Here is a 25,166-nt window from a genome sequence, read left to right on the forward strand (position 1 = left end):
TGCCAGGGTGTGCTGGGGCATGGATGTGGCATTGTGCTGGGGGGGTGGTGCCAGGTGCACAGTCGCCATGGAAATGGGGAGGAATGCCTGGCACAGAGTTTCTGAGGAGGGGGAAGGGTGGCAGGCAGGACTGGTGCCAGGGAGCCGATGCCAACTCACCAGAGAGGCCCGCTGGAGGTCGTTGAACTTCTTGTGGCACTGGGTGGCGATCCTCCTGGTCGCACTCCCTGAGCCGCTGCCACTGCCTCCAAGGTGGCACTGGCTGCCCTGTGTCTGACCCTCTGATACCTTCGGGGGAACAGGGTATCCCTCGAGGACTCCACCGCATCCATTACCAGGTCGGTATCCCCAAATCGTGGCGCTGGTCTGCGCAGTGGTATGGCTGCGTGCTGCCTGGGGGATCGGTTTAAGTGCTGCTCCCCCTTATTAGCAGGGAGCTGCCGGGCGCAGGCCCAGTGAATCAACTGGCGGGACAGTCATTTGCAGCGTAAAGCTCGTGGAGCATCATTAAGTGGCTTAATTAACATTAAATACCGGCGATGGCCTCGCTGGATCAGCCGCTGGGAAACACCCGGCGATACTGGCTTCAGGTGATGTCCCGGAGGAATGGTGAATAGCCAATGTTGTTCCTTTGTTTAAGAAGGGTAGCAAGCAAATCTGGAGAAGGGTGTGTAGATAGCCTGGGTCACATTGAGATCCAAAAAGACGAGGTGTTTGGTGTCTTAAAAAATATTAAGGTAGATAAGTCCCCAGGGCCTGATGGGATCTACCCCAGAATACTGAAGGAGGCTGGAGAGGAAATTGCTGAGGCCTTGACAGAAATCTTTGGATCCTCACTGTCTTCAGGGGATGTCCCGGATGTTGTTCCTTTGTTTAAGAAGGGTAGCAAGGATAATCCAGGGAACTACAGGCCGGTGAGCCTTACGTCAGTGGTAGGGAAATTACTGGAGAGAATTCTTCGAGACAGGATCTACTCCCATTTGGAAGCAAATGGACGTATTAGTGAGAGGCAGCACGGTTTTGTGAAGGGGAGGTCGTGTCTCACTAACTTGATAGAGTTTTTCGAGGAGGTCACTAAGATGATTGATGCAGGTAGGGCAGTGGATGTTGTCTATATGGACTTCAGTAAGGCCTTTGACAAGATCCCTCATGGTAGACTAGTACAAAAGGTGAAGTCACACGGGATCAGGGGTGAGCTGGCAAGGTGGATACAGAACTGGCTAGGTCATAGAAGGCAGAGAGTAGCAATGGAAGGATGCTTTTCTAATTGGAGGGCTGTGACCAGTGGTGTTCCACAGGGATCAGTGCTGGGATCTTTGCTGTTTGTAGTATATATAAATGATTTGGAGGAAAATGTAACTGATCTGATTAGTAAGTTTGCAGACGACACAAAGATTGGTGGAATTGCGGATAGCGATGAGGACTGTCAGAGGATACAGCCGGATTTAGATCGTTTGGAGACTTGGGTGGAGAGATGGCAGATAGAGTTTAATCTGGGCAACTGTGAGGTAATGCATTTGGGAAGGCTTAATACAGGTAGGGAATATACAGTGAATGGTAGAGCCCTCAAGAATATTGACAGTCAGAGAGATCTAGGTGTACAGGTCCACAGGTCACTGAAAGGGGCAACACAGGTGGAGAAGGTAGTCAAGAAGGCATGCTTGCCTTCATTGGCTGGGGCATTGAGTATAATAATTGGCATGTCATGTTGCAGCTGTATAGAACCTTAGTTAGGCCACACTTGGAGTATAGTGTTAAATTCTGGTCGCCATACTACCAGAAGGATGTGGAGGCTTTAGAGAGGGTGCAGAAGAGATTTACCTGGTATAGAGGGCATTAGCTATGAGGAGAGGTTAAATAAACTCGGTTTGTTCTCACTGGAACGACAGAGGTTGAGGGGCGACCTGATAGAGGTCTACAAAATTATGAGGGGCATAGACAGAGTGGATAGTCAGAGATTTTTTCCCAGGGTAGAGGGGTCAATTACTAGGTGGCATAGGTTTAAGGTGTGAGGGGCAAGGTTTAGAGGAGATGTACGAGGCAAGTTTTTTACACAGAGGGTAGTGGGTGCCTGGAACTCGCTGCTGGAGGAAGTGGTGGAAGCAGGGACGATAGTGACATTTAAGGGGCATCTTGACAAATACATGAATAGGATGGGAATAGAGGGATACGGACCCAGGAAGTGTAGAAGATTTTAGTTTAGATGGGCAGCATAGTTGGCGCAGGCTTGGAGGGCCAAAGGGCCTGTTCCTGTGCTGTACTTTTCTTTGTTCTTTGATACCCGCTTGCTACCACACTTAGCACGAATTTGGTTAGATCGCGTCCGCGGAAAATGATGGGATCACGGCCCAGCAGGTACAATATAGCCCTATGGCTGCTGGCCCGGCCTACTCTTTTCTGTTTTTGCTACCTGCTCCTAAACAACTTTTGCACGACAGGGAAAATTCAGCCCCATGTTCCAAATTTCAGTATTACTAGGCCAGGAACCTCACCAAATTGATGCAATTCATTCTTGTGGCCTCTAGTTAGTGCCTGCTGCCTCCATTTTTTTGGCCACCTTGCCTTGCAAGAGAGCGGGATGTGTGTCAGTGAGTGCCATTGCAATCTATTTGACGAGGCTGTCATGTTTGAATAGCCTAGCAGTGTGTATTAAGCTGTGAGATGTGGGTGTGAAGCATAAAACAGTGTGTAAGATGAAGCATGTAAATGTTAGGTATCAGACTTGATTGATAGAGTTTGTTGATAGGTAAATGATGGGGGTGTGGTTGATCAGCTACTGAAGAAAGTTGCGCATTTGATAGGATGTTCTATTTGGGATACGGTATAGTATTCACTGACCTTTATGAGATACTAATCTTCTGGCACAATATTCATGTCATGCAAGCTGTATTATTGACTTGTGTTATGGCTTTCTGCGCACACTGCTTTCTCATTGTGTGTCTGGAGGGCATCTTGACCCCCTGAAAATACAAGACAGCTCTTCTCCATTCCACCTTTTTCACCAAGATCTCCAGTGCAGCTTCCTTGAAACTCTGGGCCAACTGTCTCACATGATCGGCCTTTCTTTTGTTCCTAGGAGAGACAGAATCAGAGTCACCGTGCGTGATTTAGTTAATGGGAACAAAGATCCATAGCGAAGTGCTTATAGCCATGTGTTTCCCGGCACTCACTGAGAAACACAAGGTTATAAAAGGCGACTTGCGGTTGATAAGGGGCCTCAACGGGGAACAAGCGGCTGAGGGCGCAAATGGCCCCATTTTGTACACTGAGGAATGAAATGAAAATGAAATGAAAATCGCTTATTGTCACAAGTAGGCTTCAAATGAAGTTACTGTGAAAAGCCCCTCATCGCCACATTCCGGCCCTGTTCAGGGAGGCTGGTACTACTCATCCCGATCTCCGAGGCCCCCCAAGCCCCAACGCACTATGGGAGAGTTCCTGGCTCCCCCCCAACCCCCCCAACACCCACGCAGGGCACCCTTAGCTTGATCACACCAACACAAAAAATGCCAGCTTGGCATATTGTCCGTGCAAACCTGGCAGTGAACCTGCCATAGGCAGTGACAGGTTTCCCAGTTGACACCAGCAATGCCAGGGTGTCATCCTACCCAGATGACCCCCATGAGTTCCATTCCATCTGGTCCCCATTTGTGGAGATCAGTACTGAAAAGCGCCCACCCTAGGGCCTCTGAGGCAAAGGAGATTGATCCCAAATGTCAGGAATCAGGGGCGTCATTCTCCGACCCCACAGCGGGTCGGAGAATGGCCGTTGGCCGCCGTGAATCCCGCCCCCGCCGGTTGCCGAAGTCTCCGAAGGGAGAAAAGTCGGCGGGGCGTTAATGTCGCCGCTGCCGTCGGAGAATGGCACGGGTCTGCGCAAGGCAGCCGATTTTCGGCCTGCCGATATTCTCCCTTCCGGATGGGCCGAAGTCCCGTCGACGTGATGACCGTTCACGTCGACGTAAATTAAACCTCCTTTTCATCGGCGTGACCCTGTGCTCCAGGCTCACGCCGACCAGCGAGGAGGTGAGTGACGGCCTGGGGGGTTGGCTCTGGGCAGGCGATGGCGTGGCCGCAGTCTGAATGTGTGAGGAGAGGTGTGTCTCGGGTTGTGTGTGTGTGTGTGCGGCGGGGGGGGGGGGGGGTGTGGTTAGAGTGGGCTGGGCTCTGGGGGAGTGCCGGGAGGGGGGTCCGTGCCGGGGAGGGGGATGGGGGGTCCGTGCCGGGGAGGAGGTTGGGGTCCGTGACGGGGAGGAGGTTGGGGAGGTCCGTGCCGGGGAGGAGGTTGGGGGGGGGTCCGTGCCGGGGAGGGGGATGGGGGGGGGGTCCGTGCCGGGGTGGAGGTTGGGGGGGGGGTCCGTGCCGGGGAGGAGGTTGGGGGGGGGGTCCGTGCCGGGGAGGGGGATGGGGGGTCCGTGCCGGGGAGGAGGTTGGGGACCGTGCCGGGGAGGAGGCTGGGGGGGGGTCCGTGCCGGGGAGGGGGATGGGGGGGTTCGTGCCGGGGTGGATGTTGGGGGGGGGTCCGTGCCGGGGAGGGGGATGGGGGTCCGTGCCGGGGAGGAGGTTGGGGTCCGTGCCGGGGTGGAGGTTGGGGGAGGGTCCGTGCCGGGGAGGGGGATGGGGTGTCCGTGCCGGGGAGGGGGATGGAGGGGGTCCGTGCCGGGGAGGGGGATGGGGGGTCCGTGCCGGGGAGGAAGCTGGGGTCCGTGCCAGGAGGAGGTTGGGGGGGGGGGTCCGTGCCGGGGAGCGGGATGGGGGGTCCGTGCCGGGGAGGAGGTTGGGGTCCGTGCCGGGGAGGAGGTTGAGGGGGGGTCCGTGCCGGGGAGGAGGTTGGGGGGGGTCCGTGCTGGGGAGGGGGATGGGGGGTCCGTGCCAGGGTGGAGGTTGGGGGGGGGTCCGTGCCGGGGAGGGGGAGGGGGGGGTTCCGTGCCGGGGTGGAGGTTGGGGGGGGTCCGTGCCGGGGAGGGGGATGGGGGGTCCGTGCCGGGGAGGAGGTTGGGGTCCGTGCCGGGGTGGAGGTTGGGGAGGGGGTCCGTGCCGGGGAGGGGGATGGGGGGGGTCCATGCCGGGGTGGAGGTTGGGGGGTGGGTCTGTGCCGGGGAGGGGGATGGGGGGTCCATGCCGGGGAGGGGGATGCGAGGGCAAGTGAGTTGGTCCACCTGGCCAGGTGCCAGCCTCCAACAGTTGGACACATGCGGTCCATGCCACCTGGCTGGGGGGAGGAGGGGATATGGGCAATGATGACATGTCGTCGTTCCCCTCCCCCCCACCAGGCCGTCACGTTTTCCGATCATCCAGCGATGTTGGCCGCCGTGGTGGCAGCCGCTAATGTCTATGTTGCCCTGGATGATGAGGAGGAGGAGGAGGAGCGTGCCAGAGAGGGGGCGCAGGCTGCCGCAGAGGGACAGGCGGCAGCCACCCAGGCTGGAGGGACACCTGACCGACAGGACGAGGAGGGGGAGGAGGACGTCGCGGCCCCACGGCAACGGAGGCACCCGAGGGCGCCCCGTGTGTACCGGCCCTGGCAGTCATACCAGGACCTCACGGACCGGGAATGCAGGAGGAGACTCCGGATGAGGCGGGAAACCGTGGCACACATCTGCCACCTGCTGGCACACCTGTCACCGCGTGGCACTGGTCGGGGACACCCTCTCCCCGTGTCCGTCAAGGTTACGGTGGCCCTGAACTTTTATGCAACGGGGTCATTCCAGGCACCGAGTGGGGACCTGTCCGGCATATCGCAGACATCGGTGCATCCGGGCAGTGACAGATGCCCTATATGCCATGGCGCACCGCTACATCCGCTTCCCCGTGGACCGGGCCAGCCAAGATGCCCGGGCCGTGGGCTTCTCTGCCGTGGCCGTGTTCCCCATGGTCCAGGGCGCGTTCGATGGGATGCACGTCGCCGTGCGGCCACCTGCAGATAACAGGGCCGTGTTCACCAATAGGAAGGGGACCTATTCGATGAACATACAGGTGGTCTGCGACCACCGCATGATGATCCTGCAAGTCTGCACCTGTTACCCAGGCAGTGTACACGACTCATACGTGTTGTCGCGGTCATCCATCCCCGGCATGTACGAGGGACGCCATCCCCGGCTGAGGGGCTGGTTGCTGGGCGACAGGGGCTACCCATTGCGATCGTGGCTGATGACGCCTATACGGAGGCCACGCAATGAGGCAGAGAACCGCTACAATGATGCCCATGTAGCGACAAGGGGAGTGATAGAGAGGTGCTTTGGCGTGCTGAAGATGCGTTTCAGGTGCCTGGACCTCTCTGGGGGCGCCCTCCAGTATCGGTCAGATAGGGACGGCCGCATCATTGTGGTGTGCTGCGTCCTGCACAACATAGCCCAGCAGAGGGGCGATGTGCCGCAGGCAGAGGAGGGCGGAGTGGAGGAGCAGCAGGAAGAGGCGCAGTCCTCCCCAGATGAGGAGGATGGGGGTAATGGTCAGGGCAGACAGGGTAGACACAGGCGGGTGGCTGTCCACCGTTACCGGCTGGCCCAGCGGGCACGGGACAGACTGATAGCCGCCCGCTTCACTGACTAGATGGGCGTGGGAATCGGGTAGTATGGCCACAGACCGCACACCACGGCAACAGCCGACCACCCACACCCCCCACCCATCCACCCACCCAGCACCCTCACCCCCCTCCCCAACCCCACCCACCCCACCCGCATGCACACCACCCCCCCACATTGCCGATCCACCTGCGGCACAATGGCCCGGGCTCACACAGTTGCGGGTGGACGCGTGTCTATTGCAGGCCATGGAGGGTGATGACAACCCGCCCTGCGGTGAGCTCCTGGCTCCACATCGTTGGACTATGTCTGACCCATGGCCACAGTACCACCATCCACCCGGACCATCCCTGCATGCGGCTGTGACACTGCAGCGCACGGTCCCGTCCTCTGCCCGGGGGATGTTGATGGCGGCCCAGGGGGAAGGGGGCAGACTCACCTGAGGCTGAGGTAAGACCACCCCTCACACACACACTTGCGCTCAATGTACATGACACCCCCGCACGCTTTGGACAGAGCACAAAGGCAGCTTCTGTAGGTGTAACATTGACTTTAATAACCAAACGAGTTCATGCACGTGCCCTAGCCCCTAAAACTCATCTGTGCCCTGCACCCATGCCAACTTACTCAGTGTCTAATTGTTTGGCCATACGGGCCCTTTGACCAAGTCTACGTGGTTCCCCAGACGGTACAGCAGAACTGGAGGTGGACTCCTGTGATTCCTGCCCTCTGACACGTGATCCCTTTGGCGGCCGTTTCCTGGGGCGTCCTGGCCTAGATGGGCCAGGCTGCGGCCCGGGCGACTGGGATGGCGAGCTGCCAGCCTGTCCTGCCCGTTGCCCACCCGATGCACCTGGGACGGAAGGGGGGGAGTCCGAGGTGTCGCGGTGTACCGGGACCTTCCCTGCCTGCTCTGACGAGGTCGTTCACCTTCTTGTGTACCTCATGTAATCACCTGGAAGAATAAGCAAAGAGAAAAATTAAGAAAAAGTGAGCTACTGGTGCTAGGCGAAGATTAAAAGAGTTTTCATGAGAATTAAATAAGAAGTTAAGTAGGGAAAGGGAATGAGTACTTGCCTCCAGACACTAGGACCTGCTTGCAGAATTAATTACCCTGAGACTCAGTAGTAGTACAAGGGAACCAGGAAGATCTGCTGCCTCTTGTGAGAATGGGTCAAGGTGACTTCTTTTTAGTGAGAGAATACTTGAAATATTTCTCTGATCACTGTTCCGTTCAAGCTTATGGTGACAATTCTACATGATCTATCTATTCACATGGCTTCTTCAGACAGAGTAACTATGAATTGACAAATGGTTGATCGTACAAAGCTTACTTTGGGAAACCACTGTTAAATTGTTGAAGGAAAGAAAATACATCTTAAACACCTGGGCCGGGATTCTCCCCTACCCGGCGGGGCGGGGGGTCCCGGCGGAATGGAGTAGCGTGAACCACTCCGGCGTCGGGCCGCCCCAAAGGAGCGGATTTCTCCGCACCTTTAGGGGCCAAGCCCTCACCTTGAGGGGCTAGGCCCGCGCCGGAGTGGTTGGCGCGCTGCCGGCCAGCGGGAAAGGCCTTTGGCGCCACGCCCGACGGAGAATCCTGCCCCCCCGGAAACACTCTGTGAGAATTTAAAACACTGGCTGCTCTTTAAAGATAGATTGATGTAGATTTCCAACTCCCTGCCTAGGTATAAAGTTGTTGTTGTAGGTCAGCTGCCCATGATCGAAAATAAGCTGATTTTCATTTCCACTGATTTTTGTTAGGAATGAAACATGGTCTGTGTCCAACAAGCAATCGATTGGAAACTTCTGAATTCTCCGTAATCGGCGCGATGTCCGCTGACCGGCGCCAAAAACGGCGCAAATCAATCCGGCATCGCGCCACCCCAAAGGTGCGGAATCCTCCGCTTCTTGAGCGGCCGAGCCATAACCTTGAGGGGCTAGGCCCGCACTGGACTGATTTCCGCCCCGCCAGCTGGCGGGAAAGGCCTTTGGTGCCCCGCCAGCTGGCGCGGAAATGACTTTGCCGGGCGGTGCATGCGCGGGAGCGTCAGCGGCCGCTCACGGCATCTCCGCGCATGCGCAGTCGAGGGGGTCTCTTTCGCCTCCACCAGAGTGGAGACCATGGCGAAGGCGGAAGGAAAAGAGTGCCCCCACGGCACAGGCCCGCCCGCGGATCGGTGGGCCCCGATCGCGGGCCAGGCCACCGTGGGGGCACCCCCCGGGGCCAGATTGCCCCGCGCCCCCCCCAGGACCCCGGAGCCCGCCCTCGCCGCCTTTTCCCGCCGGTAAGAGAGGTGGTTTAATCCACGCCGGCGGGACAGGCATTCCAGCAGCGGGACTTCGGCCCATCCGGGCCGGAGAATTGCCGGGGGGGGGGTCCCGCCAACCGGCGTGGCGCGATTCCCGCCCCCGCTGAATATTTGGTGCCGGAGAATTCGGCAACCGGCGGGGGCGGGATTCACGCCAGCCCCCGGCGATTCTCCGACCCGGCGGGGGGTCGGAGAATCCCGCCCCGGCTTTGCACACCTGGATGGTAAGTTGAAAATTCACACTAATGTCTCAGTTTTATTCGGACTTTCTTAGTTCAACTGCTCGTTGCTGAGCACATTGCAAATATGTATTTACTCATGATTGTCTGAGCCTGTTCCACGAGAGTTTTATGTTGATCACTGTTAATAAAAGCAAATGATCTGCATTGTGAGAAGGTATCCCTGCCAAAGTATACAACCAAATGATATCTCATGGCAACCCGTGCTTGTGATATTAATATTCATTTCATTCGCCATTAGAAAGCATATTACTCCAGGAAATCAACTTTACACAAACCACATTGGCATACTGACATAGAATCAAAATGCTATTTAAAGTGTAGGCTTAATACTGAATAAAGGATTGCTAATCCTCTAGAATTTTCCTAGAGTTTCCAATAAATGAAGATCAATCTCCAGGGCACTGTTGTGAGCCTTCTTGGAGATAAAGAACCAGGACATGAAAAAGTTGTCCCCCTGTGCAAGTGTCCCCCCCGCCCCACCAATGATGGAGATGGCAAGTGTCCGTCCCCCCCCCCCACCCCCCCCCACCCCACCAATGGTGGAGATGGAAGGTCATGTGATGCCGCTTCCCAAGGAATATGCCCAACCTGAGTTGGTGACTTTTAAACGTGCACAATATTCACAGCTTTGGAAAGGAATGGCATTGAAATACATTTGAAACAAAATGAAATAAAAGAATGTCAGCATTCAAATAGTAAACCAAGGAAGGCAGATGATGACTATTTTGTTTGTCTTTATTTTTTCAAAAGACTTGAATTTAACAAGCTAAATTAAAGGAGCCAAGCATAAAATCAGCACATCTTCACTCATCCCCGGTCTGCCTGAGGAACTGCCTGAACAATCCGTATTTATTTTCTAGTTGAAGCAATTCTTTATAAAAATCAATATTATTGACTGGATTGTCCCTGATACTTGCAGGATCATCATTCTCTCTAAACAGTTTGGCTATCTCATCACTCATTTAGTTTAGTGTAAGGACATAAGAACATATGTGTTTATGTATTCCAAACAAAAGGCAATTTAGAAAGTTTCTGACATTTGTTGAAATTTTCTATTCCGGGAAAGTTAGAAGGATTTCTTGAGCTTGAGCTTGGGAAAAACTTTTTCCCAAAGGTCGGGGAGTCTAAAACTAGAGGGCATAGGTTTAAGGTGAGAAGGGAGAGATTCAGAAGGGCCCAGAGGGGCAATTTCTTCACTCAGAGGGTAGTGAGTGTCTGGAATGGGCTGCCAGAGGTAGTAGTAGAGGCGGGTACAATTGTGTCTTTTAAAAAGCATTTAGATAGTTACATGGGTAAGATGGGTATAGAGGGTTATGGGCCAAGTGCGGGCAACTGGGACTAGCTTAATGGTAAAAACTGGGCGGCATGGACTGGTTGGGCCGAAGGGCCTGTTTCCATGCTGTAAACTTCTATGATTCTTCTATCTATTATGTAGGTCAAGATTAAAATGATAGGGATAGATTTCTTAGCACCTGTCACTGTCAGTGACCCCCTTGGGTGCAGTGGTATAAAGGTAATGCATACATTTAAAAAATTCATTTCTAGGATGTGGGCATCATCGGCTCAGCCAGCAATTATTGCCCATCCCTAGTTGCCCTTGAGAAGGTGATGGTGAGCTGCCTTCTTGAGCCCCTGAACTCCCTGAGGTGCAGGTACATCCATAGTGCCGATGGGAGGGAATTCCAGGATTTTAACCTAGAGATAATGAAGGAACGACAATATATTTCCAAGTCAGGATGGTGTGTGGCTTGGAGTGGAACTTCGAGGCGTTCCACTGCTGCTCTTGTCTATCTGGATGGCAGTGGTTGTGGGTTTGGAAGATGCTGTCTAGGGAGCTTGGTGATTTCTTGCAGTGCACCTTGTAGATGGTATACACGGCTGCCAATGTTCGTCAGTGGGGGAGGGAGTGAATGTTTGTTGATCAGATGCCATTCAAGTGGCTGCTTTGTTCTGGATGGTGTCAACCTTCTTGAGTGTTGTTGGAGGTGCACTTATCCAGACAAGTGGAAAATATTCCATCACACCTCTGACGTGAGCTTTGTAGATGGTGGACAGGCTTTGGGGAATGAGGAGAAGAGTTATTCGCCACAGGTATCTAACTGCAGGCCTGCATTTGTAGCCACAGTATTTATATGGCTAGTCCAGTTTCCAGTTGATGACACTACAGCAAGTGCTGTGCTTGAAACAGACCTACAGAGAATCATCAACATATTTCCTGAGGCATCCGAGAAGATAGGACTTACACTCAACATTCAGAAGACCAAAGTCTTGCATTAGCAAGCTCTAAATACACACACTCCAGTCCCAAGATTCATGGAGTACTGGGAAAATGTGGAGGACTTTCATTACCTTGGAAGTTATCTTTCACAGATGGCTGAGATTGACAGAGAAATCCAGCATCACCTGAAATCTGCCTTTGGCCACCTGAAGAAGTGTTTGTTTGAAGGTTGAGACATCAAAACTGAAACCAAGCTCATGGAGTACCATGCGGTCATGATCTCTTCTTTACTATATGGGGCCGAAACATGGCCAAGGTACAGGAGGTGCCTTAAAGCACTGGATTCATACCCTCAATGCTGCCTGTGGAAGATCTTGCATATTAAGTGGGAGGACAGAAGCACCAACATCAGTGACCTCTCACAAGCAGTCACCCCAAGCATTGAGGCTATGATCATCCGCCATTGGGTTTGGCCTACAGTTCAGATTTCAGATTCCATTACCCCAAAGCAAGTCATCCTCTCCTAGCTCATTCAGGGCAGACAAACCAGGGGGAGGATGGAAGAGGTGCTTCAAGGAGGTGCAGAAAGGCAACTTATAAAAATAAAAAGGGGGGTGGGTGGGGGGTGGGGCGGGGGGGGGGGGGGGTGGTTGCATTGGGACAAACCAAGGAAACCAAAAGGAACAAAACATTCTTGAAAGCTCATCTTGAAAAAGAACTGAATGTATTTAACTTCAGACTAGGAAGGTCTCATTGAATGGTGGAGCAGACCTGATGGGCCAAATGGCCAACTTCTGCTCCTACGACTTATGGTCTTATGAATCACCCACTATCAAAAATCTAGAGGGGTACTATTGGCAAAAGAACTGAACTAGACCCGTCTCATAAGTACTGTGGCTACAAGAGCAGGTTAGAGGCTGGAGATTCTTCGATGAGTAAGTCCAGCCCCTGGACCCCCAAAGTCTGTCCACTATCTACATGGCACAATGAGGAGTGTGATAGAATACTCTCCAAACACCTTGATGAGTGCAGCTCCAACCTCATTCAAGAAGCTCAACACCATCCATTACAAAGTAACCTTACAACGCACAGTGGCCGCAGTGTGCACGACATTCAAGTTGCACCGCAACAACTCACCAAGGCTCCTTGACAGGGCTTTCCAAATCAGTGATCACTATCATCTAGAAAGACAAGGGCAGCAGATGCACAGAAACACTGCCACCCACAAGTTGCCCTGCAAGCCACACATCATCCTGACTTGGATATATATAGGATCAAAATCTGTGAATTTGAATCCCCTGCAAAGGTTCAAGGTGGCAGCTCGCCTTCTCAAGGGAAATTAAGCGTGGGCAACAAAGGCTGGCCTCGCCAGCGACACCTACAGCCCATGAAATAATTTCTAAAATTCAGATAAACTGAAGATATTGTGTAAGCATTACTTCATAATTCTTTAGGAGTTCTAACAATATGTCTGACAAATCAATTTGAATCATAGAGGCACTATGAGCCCCTGAAGCTAACTGAGTCCGTCTCAGTCAGATGCAAGCTTTGGTACTCAGAGCTTATTTAATTGACAAAATTCAGAGCCCAAAGTATGAAAAGATGGCGGGCTGGATTCGATGCACCCTATGCACCTGAGCAGAAGACGATATAAACTTCAGACTGGACCAGGCATACCAGGGTGCATGTCGCAGGTCCGAGGGATGATAGAAGGAACATATCTTCCCCTATGAGCACCGGCTCATCAGAGGCTGCCCTTCATCAATAGGAAGGGCTTTCCACTCCCTGAATATGCAGTTGGTGTGTGAACACCAGCTGCACATCATGCATGTCTGCACCCTATACACAGGCAGCGCATCCTGGCAAACCTGTTGGCACCTGGCACGTTCGAGTCGCTCCCTTGGGTGAGATGTTGGCTATTGGGCGATATGGGTTATCTGCTGAGGTCTTGGCTAATGTGCCTGTCTGGAGGCCCCGACTGACATGGAGACCCATTATGACAACACCCATCATTGAGCAGTGCATCGGCGTCCTGAAGATGCGTGTCCAATGCCTGGACCGCTCCGGTGGGGTCCTCCAGTGTAGCCTCAGGAAGGTCTCGAACATCGTGCTGGCCAGCTGCATCTGGCACAACATCATGCAGGAGGATCATGAAGGAAGGATTCCAGGCCTCAACGGACGGGTGGGAGGAGGAAGATGGCCAGGCAGAACTGGCATGGAGCCCGGGTTAGCACGGAAGGCCCTCCAACACGTGCACCAGGGCAGCCACAGATGGGATAATCTCATCACCTCCCGATTTACACACCAGGAGCCCTGGTCAATGGCAGCACCGCTGCCCTGTCCCACCGCTCCATACATCCCCTTCCAAGTGGTTCCCCATTCCCCATGGCTGATTACATCCCCCCTGTCCCTGTTACTTTCACTGCACCTTCCCTGTCCCTCTTACTTTCACTACACCTTCCCTGCCCCCTCCCTTCATTCCACTTTCCCTGTCCCCCCACCCTTCACTACACCTTCCTTGTCCCTCCTCTATTCACTACACCTTCCCTGTCCCTCCTCCTTTCACTGCACCTCCCCTGTCCCTCCTCTATTCACTCCACCTTCCCTGTCCCTACTCCCTTCACTACACCTTCCCTGTCCCTCCTCCCTTCACTACACATTCCCTGTCCCTCCTCCCTTCACTCCACCTTCCATGCCCCTCCTCTATTCACTCCGCCTTCCGTGTTCATCCTCGATTCACTGCACCTTCCCTGTCCCTCCTCTATTCACTGCACCTTCCCTGTCCCTCCTCCCTTCACTGCACCTTCCCTGTCCCTCCTCTATTCACTGCACCTTCCTTGTCCCTCCTCCCTTCACTGCACCTTCCCTGTCCTTCCTCCCTTCACTCCACCTTCCCTACCCCTCCTCTATTCACTGCTCCTTCCCTATCCCTCCTCTATTTACTGCACCTTCATGTCCCTCCTCTATTCACTCCACCTTCTTTGTCCCTCCTCCCTGTTTTCTTATGCTCTTGACGTAGCATAAGCTGCTTCCTTGATGTGCACTCTGACAAAGGAAGGTTCAGACTTGGAGATAGCTTTAACACGTTTATTAAACTATTCACAATTCTCCTACTTGGATTTGACGCCATGTTAATCCTGCTATAGCTACTCAGACTGACGATCCAGTCTGCTACAATCCACGTGGTGGGTGTGATGTTCAATCAACCCTGTGTCTGTACTCACTGAGAGTCTCCACTGGAAAAAGACTGAGCATGTGTTTTGTGTCCATTTATATGGGTTGGTGTAATGCCCTCCTGTGGTAGTGTCACCTCTATGTGTATCGTGAATGCCCATTGGTCATGTCCTATCTTACTGACGTATTGGATGAATGTCTGTGTGTCATGTCTCTGGTGCCCCCTCTAGTGTCTAGCTAAGTGTAGTGTATGTACATTAACCCTTTGTGTACTTACAGTGATGTATATTGCCACATTCCCCCCTTTTGTCGTGTTACATATTTTCTGTACAGTGTTGAAGAAAATTGAACAAACTAGGTAGATAAGTGATGCTATGTACAAGTTATGATAACTGTGATGGCTATCCAATATGATACAAGACCAAATCATAGTTGCAATGACTTTGAGGATAAGACAATACAAAATAAAAGTTATGAGTCCAAAGTTCATGAATTTATATGGTCTGGTATAGAAGTGTCAATGGTGACATTGTCATTCCCTTGTGAACGCCGTCAGTGTCCTGCTGTTTGGTCATCAAGTGTTCAAATCAATTAATTGACTGATTTGGAGTCTGTGTCTTTTTTTTTCGATGCTTATGGTAGCAATTCTTGATGGCATCTGTCCTGAAAGCCAGGTTGCCTGTTGGTAGTGCAGCAAACGTGAATTAGTAAGATGCATCATCCTGCCATGGTATGTCATTGGACTGAGCTGAGCAGTAAGAGCGTCCCTCATTTGCAGAGTTGTACCATGTTGTACAGGTCGTTGTTTCATTGTTGTCGTTTCTGTCTTGGTCGTTTTCGTTGTCGTTCTTATTGTTGTCGTTCTTGTTGTTTTTGCCATGCTTGTTTCCGTTTTTGCTGTTGTTCTTGTTGCGCTGCATGTTGTTTTCGTTGTTGCTGTTGTGCTCAATGAGTGTTCCGTTTGGATGATGTGAGTCATTGTCACAGTTATTGGTGTCAGTGTCCTTTGTTGCATCTGTTGTTTCCTTGAGCATGCCGTCACTGAGTTCGCGGCGCTCCCCGTCTGGAGTCATGTCCGGCTTACTTGAATCAGCTTTGGCTTGTCGATTCTTCCCGTCTGGAGTCATTTCATTCAGGAATGCATTTGCTTGTGGAGAGGCTCGAGCGGATGAGGTGTGAATTAACGTGGTGTCACTGGAGTCACCAGTAGTCTCACTGTGATTGTCTTCTTTAACCTGTTTTAGGAGCCGCTCCCTCTCCTCCTGTGGCGGTCCCATACTCTTATCCTCTGCAACCATCTGACTGCGGTGAGTTTCCAGCTCATGCAGCGTTTCATACAGCACCACAGCTTCTTGCTTCACCTGGGAATGTGCTATCTCAGCCCCCAGGGTTTCCTTCTTCGTGTTTAATATATCCAGCTCTTGCTGTCGAGCATCCAACTCCTGCAACACACGTTCATTAATTGCTTTCATTGTCATATATCTGGCTTGTTTGTCTTCTGCCATGTTTTTGATAATGGTATCTGTTACATTGAGTGTTTCTTCTTGAGAACTGTGTGAATGCATTGATGTTGGTGACATCAGTCATTTGTGGTGGATTTGATTCCTCTGCGTTGCTTCCTTGGTACTCCTCTTCTAGAGTCATTTCTGGTTCATTTGAATCATCTGTGATCTCTTTGTGCCCCTCTTCTGGAGTTATTTCTGGTTCATTTGAATCACCTTTTGTTTCTTGGTATTCCTCTTCTGGAGTCAAAATCTTCACGATTTCATTTGACGTGGTCTCTCTGGACTCTTGGGTGGCCGTCCTCTGATTATTGAGTGCTTCTGTGCAGACGAGCTGAGATATGTCAGTCTCACTGTGATCCTGCACATCCTGCATGGGAATTGTGATTTCTTCGTCACTTGTCTCACATACAGTGGGTAGACGTTCAGTGTCTTTTTGTTTGTTAAATGAGCTGGTTAGACTTTCATAGTCTTCTTCTAGTGGCTCAAGTAAGCTGGGTAGACTGTCATAGTCTTCTTCTGATGGTTCAAATAAGCTTGATAGATCTTCATGGTCTTGTTCATGCATGGCGTTCGCTATGGAGTGTTTGCTTGATTCCATTTTTGAGTCTGTCACTGAGCTGTCTGTGGAGGCTTGCTTCACTCTCTTTGTGGAGGCTTGCGTCACTCTCTTTGTGGAGGCTTGTGTCGCTCTCTCTGTGGAGGCTTGTGTCGCTCTCTTTGTGGAGGCTTGTGTCGCTCTCTTTATGGAGTCTTTCATCGCTTGCTCTGTGGAGTCCTTCATCGCTCTCTCTATGGAGTGCTTCATCGCTCTCTCTGTGGAGTCTGTCATCGCTCTCTTTGTGGAGTCGTGCAGTGTTCTCGCTGTAGTGTCGATCTGTGCTCTCTCAATGGAGTCATTCTGTGCTTTCTGTGTGGTGTCGTCTCCATCTTGGGTATTGCTGTCATCCAATGTATCGACGATCTGCCATGGCACCATGGTATTGGATTCATCTACCATGAGAAGAGTCATGTTGAGCTTTTAAACCGTGTTGCTGATGCCATGATCAGCATATCCGAATATCTCAGCCATGTCTGAGCAGTATTGTGTGTATTGTTCGACAGACAAATCATCGCTTTTTGTTTCGGAATTGTGATCGTTCTTTTCATGTTCAATGAACAAATCATCTTCTTGTGTGGAGGCTGGGACCCTTCGTGGTGCGTGGACCACTCTCTGTTTCTTGTTGTCAGGCCGCAGCATAATCCTGCACTCACAAGTCGGGATGTCATAACTGCTGGGCTGAGGATTCCCCAATCCGAAGAACTCATCGTCGGGGTCTTCACGGTACAATACCTCTAGTTGCGGTTCGTATTTGGTACTGGGGTAGCCATCTCCCACGATGAAATCTTCATCTATGTCGTTGTCTTCCAAGACCATATCATCACGTTTTGTGTCGGAGCTGGCATTGGGCTCGTGATGTCCAAAGAAGAATTCAAGGTCTGAGTCATAGTCTTCAAGGACTGTATCATCTCTTTGGGCGGTGCTAACTGCTTGTTGCAGGGTTCTGCGGAGGTTACTTTCAACTACTGGTCGAATTTCAGGCATTGTGCTGTCGTTCCAGGTGAAAGAATCAGGTTTTACGGCTTTAAATTTGTTCCCCTGTGTTTTGGGACATTTCCCCTTTAAGTGGCCATGATTCGGGGCCTCTGACGTCACGAAGCGTGTGACGTAGTGCGTAGGAAGCGATTGCACATGCACAGATTGCTGTTCCTTTAGTTGGGGCCTTTTTCACAATTGCCATGTGCGGCTTCTCGCGCATGCGCAACCGGACCTTCCCGTTCTGTGCGCTCTTCGCGCAACTGCGCATGTGCAGCACCTTTTCTAAGATGGCTGCAATTCAAAACTGTCCCGTTCATTGCTGCAAGCCTACCTCGCGGTGAGTTGTGGCGCCTCTTTTACCTTTTCTTCTTATATGTTCCTTGCAGTATTCTTGGAATTTGTCCAGGACTTCCTGGAAGTCGCTCTTGTTTTGCCCCTTTGAGTATTTGAAGGTCTGGAAGATTTCAGCTGCTTCTGGACCCGCGATGGTAAGTAGAAGCTTTATTTTCTCTGCATCCGTCACGCCATCTAGGTCGGACGCTACCAGCTAGATATCGAATCTCTGCCTGAACCAACGGCAGTTTTCATTGAGATTCCCTTGGTACCTGAGCTGCTGTGGAACTGGAATCTCGAAAATCATCTTGCCTGGCTGCTGTTGCTGGTTGTCACTGTTTGCTGAGTTGCAACTATATGAATTTAACAGCCACTCCTGAGTACCATGTTTTGTTATGCTCTTGACGTAGCATAAGCTGCTTCCTTGATGTGCACTCTGACAAAGGAAGATTCAGACTTGGAGATAGCTTTAACACGTTTATTAAACTATTAATAATTCTCCTACTTCCATTCGACGCTACTGTTAATCCTGCTATAGCTACTCAGACTGACAAACCAGTCTGCTACAATCCACGTCGTGGGTGTGATGTTCAATCAACCCTGTGTCTGTACTCACTGAGTGTGTCCACTGGAAAAAGACTGAGCATGTGTGATGTGTCCTTTTATATAGGTTGGTGCAATGCCCTCCTGTGGTAGTGTCACCTCTGTGTGTATCGTGACTGCCCATTGGTCGTGTCCTATCTTACTCACCTATTGGTTGAATGTCTGTGTGTCATGTCTCTGGTGCTCCCTCTAGTGTCCAGCTAGGTGTAGTGTATGTGTATTAACCCTTTGCGTACTCACAGTGATGTAAATCACCACACTCCCTTCACTGCACCTCCTCTGTCCCTCCTCCCTTCACTCCACCTTCCCTGTCCCTCCTCCCTTCACTGCACCTTCCCTGTCCCTCCTCTTATCCTGAGTCTATGACTTGATGTGCTGTCTGGAGCCACAACTAAAGCATTAATAATCTTTATTAGTGTCACAAATAGGCTTACATTAACACTGCAATGCAGTTACTGTGAAAATCCCCAGTCGCTACACTCCAGCGCTTGTTCGGGTACACTGAAGGAGAATTCAGAATGTCCAATTCACCTTACAAGCGCGTCTTTCGGGACTTGTGGGAGGAAACCGGAGCACCTGGAGGAAACTCATGCAGACCCGGGGAGAACATGCAGACTCAGCACAGGCAGTGACCCAAGCCGGGAATCGAACCCGGTTCCCTGTCGCTTGAAGCAACAGTGATAACCACTGTGCTACCATGCCACCCAACTTGCCACCTGTCAGCCCAAGCCTGGATATTGTCCAGGTCTTGCTGCATTTGGACATGGACTGCTTCATTATCTGACGAGTCGCTGAACATTCTGCAGTCATCCGCAAACATACCCATTTCTGACCTTATGAAGGAAGGCAGGTCTTTGACGAAGCAGCTGAAGCTGGTTGGGCCGAGGACACTGCCCTGAGGAACTCCTGCAGTGATGTCCTGGAGTTGAGATGATTGACCTCCAACCACCACAACTATCTTCCTTTGTGCCAGGTATGTCTCCAACCAGCGGAGAGTTTCCCTCCTGATTCCCATTGACTCCAGTTTAGCTAGGGCTCCTTGATGCCATACTCGGTCAAATGATGCCTTGATGTCATGGGCAGTCACTCTCACCTCACCTCTGGCATTCAGCTATTTTGTCCATGTTTGAACCAAGGCTGTAATGAGGTCAGGAACTGAGTGACCCTGGCGGAACCTAAATTGAGCATCCGTGAGCAGATTATTGGTGAGTAAGTGCCGCTTGATAGCACTACTGAAGACTCCTTCCATCACTTTGCTGATGATGGAGGGTAAACTGATAGGGTGATATATGGCTGGTTTGGATTTGTCCTGTTTCTTGTGTACAGGATACACCCGGGCAATTTCCACATTGCCGGGTAGATGCCAGTGTTGTAGCTGTACTGGAACAGCTTGGCTAGGGGTGCGTCAAGTTCTGGAGCACAAGTCTTCAGTACTATTGCCGGGATATTGTCAGGGCCCATAGACTTTGCAGTATCCAGTGCCTTCAGCCATTTCTTGATATCATGTGGAGTGAATTGTATTGTCTGAAGACTGACATCTGTAATGCCGGGGATCTCTGGAGGAGACCGAGATGGATCATCTACTTGGCATTTCTGGCTGAAGATTGTTGCAAATGCCTCAGTCTTGTCTTTTGCACATATGTGCTGGGCTCCTCCATCATTGAGGATGGGGATATTTGTGGTACCTCCTCCGCCAGTGAGTTGTTTAATAGACCACCATCATTCACGTCTCGATGTGGCAGGACTGCAGAGCTTATGCATTGGTTGTGGAATCGCTTGTGTCTGTCCATTACTTCCTGCTCATGCTGTTTGACACACAAATAGTCCTGTGTGTAGCTTCACTTCATTTTCAGCATGCCTGATGTTGGTCCTGGCACGCTCTCCTGCACTGTTCATTGAACCAGGGTTGATCCCTTGCCTTGGTGGTAATGGTAGAGTGGGGAATATATCGGGCCATGATGTTACAGATTGTGGCTGAGTACAATTCTGCTGCTGCTGAGGGCCCACATCCCTCATGGATGCCCAGTCTTGAGTTGCTAGATCTGTTCAAAGTCTATCCCATTTAGCACGGTGATAGTGTCACACAACACAATGGAGGGGATCCTCAATGTGTAGACGGGACTTTGTCTCCACAAGGACTGTGCGGTGGTCACTTCTAGTGATACTGTCATGGACAGATGCATCGCAGTAGGCAGGTTGGTAAGGATGAGATCAAGTATGTTTTTCCCTCTTGTTGGTTCCTCACCACCTGCTGCAGTCCCAGTCTAGCAGCAATGTCCTTTAGGATCCGGCCAGCTCGGTCTGTGGTGGTACTACCGAGCCCCTCTTAGTGATGGACATTGAAGACCCCCACCCAGAGCATATTCTGCACTCTTGCCACCCTCAGTGCTTCCTCCAAGTGGTTTTCAACATGGAGGAGTTCTGACTCAATGGGCCGAATGGCCTTACTTCCACTCCTATGTCTTATGGTCTTATACAGAGATGAGGAGAAATCTCTTCAGCCAGAGAGTGGTGGGTCTGTGGAATTCATTGCCACAAAGGGCAGTGGAGGCCGGGACGTTGAGTGTCTTCAAGACAGAAGTTGGTAAATTCTTGATTTCTTGAGGAATTAAGGGCTATGGAGAGAGAGCGGGTAAATGGAGTTGAAATCAGCCATGATTGAATGGTGGAGTGGACTCGATGGGCCGAATGGCCTTACTTCCACTCCTATGTCTTATGGTCTTATGATTCATAAGCTGATGGTGGCCGGTATGTGGTAATCAGCAGGAGGCTTCCTTGCCCATGTTTAACATGAAGCCATGAGACTTCATGGGGTCCAGAGTCGGTGTTGAGGACTCCCAGGGCAACTCCCTTCCAACTGTATACCAATGTGCTGCCACCTCTACTGAGTCTGTCCTGCCAGTGAGACAGGTCACATCCAGGAATGGTGAAAGTGCTGTCTGGGATATTATCTGTAAGGTATGATTCTGTGAGTCTGACTATGTGAGGCTGTTCCTTAACTAGTCTGTGAGATAGCTCTCCCAACTTTGGCACAAGCCCCCAGATGTTAGTAAAGAGGACTTTGCAGGGTCGACAGGGCTGGGTTTGCAGTTGTCGTTTGCGATGCCTGGTTCGATGCCGGGTATCTGTCCAGTTTCATTCCTTTTTTGTGTTTTTGTAGCAGTTGAATACAACTGAGTGACTTTCTGGGCCATTTTGGAGAGCATTTAAGAGTCAACCACATTGCTGTGGGTCTGGAGCCGCTTGTAGGCCAGACCAGGTAAGGATGGCAGATTTCCTCCCATAAAGTACATTAGTGAACCAGATGGGTTTTTATAACAATCGACAATGGTTTCATGATCATTGTTAGACATTTAATTGCAGATATTTAATTGAGTTTAAATTCCACCACCTGCCATAGTGGAACTTGAACCCGGGTCCCCACACCATTATCCTGGGTCTCTAGATTATAAGTCCAGTGACAATACCGGTATGTCAACACCTCCCCTTGGTGATGGGATCATACTTTCCAGAGGCATACTTCCAAAAGCATACTTTCCAGATTGCAACTGCTTCCTGGGATATGGCAGCTCTCCCACTGTCCACTCCCTTGGGAGTCCCTACCTCCACCTGATGTGCTCAGCATGTGTGACGTGTGCACCAGAAGGTGACCCTGGAGCCTCACCACTAAAATGCCCCTCTGAGGTGATAGTCTCTGTGATGGTGGAGGGAGTAGATAAATGCAGTGTCGAGAAGTCGGTGTTGTCCCGAGACTGGTCTTCCAGGGTGTGCTGGGGGTAGTGACGGGAGCAGTGCTGGGGGGTGTGCCAGGAAGTTGCTTGGAGTGAGGGGTTTTGCAGAAGCGGCGGGGAGTTGGATTTTAACTTTTGTGCACTGGGTGGTCTTTAAAGATGGCACCTAAGTTGCTTGTAGGGTGGGCTTCCCCTTGAGGATTTTCGCACTATGTTCCTAACAATAATGCAGAGAAAGCCATCGTTAGTGCCGTTGTCTTCAGCGCTGCTCTCTCTGCCCACTGCCACACTCTGCGGGGAAAAAAGATAAAATTCCACACAGTGTTAAGGATATAGGAGTTCATTTAAAGAAAACAGCATTTGTATACCAAATTTGTTCTCTAATTTCTTGATGTTTCTTCTGTTGGCTCTTCAGTTCTTATGTTTTTGTCCAAATGTTATAATGATCTCCAGCGCCATTAATGTCCTATCACCCTGCTAATGGATTAGCACTGCTGTCTCACAGTGCCAGGGACCTGGGTTCAATGGGACCTGGGTTCAATTGGACTTGGGTGACTGTGTGGAGTTTGTGCGTTCTCCCCGTGTCTGCGGGGGTTTCCTCCGGGTGCTCCAGTTTCCTCCCACAGTCCAAAGATGTGCAGGTCAGGTGGATTGGTCACGCTAACTTGCCCCTTAATGTCCAGGGATGTGCAGGTTAGGTTATGGGGATACGATAGAGTGGATGAGGGGTGAACCTTTCAGTGGGTCGGTGCAGACTTGATGGGCCAAATGGCCTCCTTCTATACATTAGGGATTCTATGATAATGTATTTTTCAACGGGATTTCCTGAATGATGTGTTTTCAAGAACAAAAAGGATGCCAGGCAGGTAAGGCTGGATGAGAATTATAAGATACCCACTGATCTGTATCCAAATGCCTACTTCTGCAGCCACAGGCAAAGACTGAGCATCTCTCATTTTGTCAATCTGAGTCAGTAGTGGGGAAAATGCTGGAATCCATTATAAAAGATTTAACAGAAGAGCACTTGTAAAACAGTGGCAGGATTGGACAGAGTCAGCATGGATTTACGAAAGGGAAATCATGTTTGACAAATCTCCTGGAATTCTTTGAGGATGTAATTGGCAGAGTTGATGAGGGAGAGTCAGTGGATGTGGCTTATTTGGACTTTCAGAAGGCTTTTGACAAAGTCCCACATAAGAGGTTAGCATATAAAATTAAAGCGCATGGGATTTGGGGTAGTGCATTGAGATGGATAGAAAACTGGTTAGTAGATGGGAAACAAAGAATAGGAATAAACTCATCTTTTTCCAAATGGCAGTCAGTGACTAGTGGGGTATCACGGGGATAAATACTAGGACACCAGCTATTCACAATAGATATTAATGATTTAGATGAGTAAATGGATTACCTCCAAATCTGCAGATGACACAAAGCTGGTAGGAGGGTGAGCTGTGAGAAGGATGCAGAGATACTTGAGTGTGATTTGGATAAGTTGAGTGAGGGGGCAAATGCATGGCAGATGTGGTATAATGTGGATAAATGTAAGGCTATCCACTTTGGTACCAAAAACAGGAGGGCAGATTAATTTCTGAATGTGCAACAAGATCTGGGTGTCCTTGTACACCAGTCACTGGAAGCAAGTATGCAGGTCTTTCATGTGGACAAGGAAGCAAATGGTATTTGGCCTTCATAGCGAGGGGATTCAAGTATCAGAGCAGGGATGTCTTGCTGCAAGGCCTTGGTGAGACCACACCTGGAATATTGTGTGCAGATTTGGTCTCCTTATCTGAGGAAGGATTTTCTTGCTAAAGAGGGAGTGCAGCGAAGATTGAACAGGCTGATTACTGGGATGGCAGGACTGACGTATGAGGAGAGATTGTGTCGATTAAGATTATATTTGCTGGAGATTAGAATAATGAGAGGGGAACTCATAGAAACCCACAAGATTCACCAGGGTTAGGCAGGGCAGATGCAAGAAAAATGTTCCAGAAGATCAGGGAGTCCAGAACCATGGGTCAGTCTAAGGATACGGGTAAACCATTGTTATGCCACCCTGGGCACGGTTAATTCCAGACCAACAGGCCCTGTAGTCACAACACAAGTAAATTAACCAATAACTCTTATGAGAATACAGGAGACCTTTGGCCCTTGGCTATCCAATAATTACAGTCACCAGATTTGTAAGTTTAAACAAATTACTGTTTATTTATAACCAGAACAAATATAGAATATGCAGTAAAACAACTAGTTAATGTCGAGTGAATACCTGGCACTCATGCCATTTGTGTGCCTTCAATACTTCTTAATCTTTCTTTGCTTACCGCTATGTCTAGGTGCAGTCCTGATATCCGCAGTTGAGGTGGAGGCAGCCTGCTGGCTGTTACACCCTGTTGGCTGTGATACCTTTGGCAGGCATCTTCTGGTGGCCTGAACCCTAGCAAGCCGTGGTCTTTTAATGATCACTGCTCAGGTGCAGGAGCACCTTCCCCTACCTGACCTGCACAGGCAGTCGAGGTTGAGTGGTAGCGCACCCTTTAAATGGCCTGGGATGCAGCCTCTGGGGTGTCTGGCTGACGCTCCTTCTTCTTGTGGCTCCTCCCTGACTCCTTCAAGAGAATGGGCACTTCGAGAGAGGCAAGGTGCCTCCTACCCTCTTGCCTGGCCACTGTTGCGCTGCACCCATGACTGGAGTGATGGAGTGCCAGTCCGATTGCATATCTGTTAGCTATTGCATGTTCTGCTTGAACTTGGTCTCCAAGATGGATGGCACTGTGGCACAGTAGTTAGCACTGCTGCCTCACAGTGCTAGGGACCTGGATTTTATTCCGGCCTTGGATGACTGTCTCTGTGGAGTTTACTCATTCTCCCCCTGTCTGCGTGGGTTTCCTCCCACAGTCCAAAGATCTTCAGGTTAGGTGGACTGACCATGCTACATTGCCCCTTCGTGT

This window comes from Scyliorhinus torazame, chromosome 1 (assembly GCF_047496885.1).
Source record: "Scyliorhinus torazame isolate Kashiwa2021f chromosome 1, sScyTor2.1, whole genome shotgun sequence".
Lineage (NCBI taxonomy): Eukaryota > Metazoa > Chordata > Chondrichthyes > Carcharhiniformes > Scyliorhinidae > Scyliorhinus > Scyliorhinus torazame.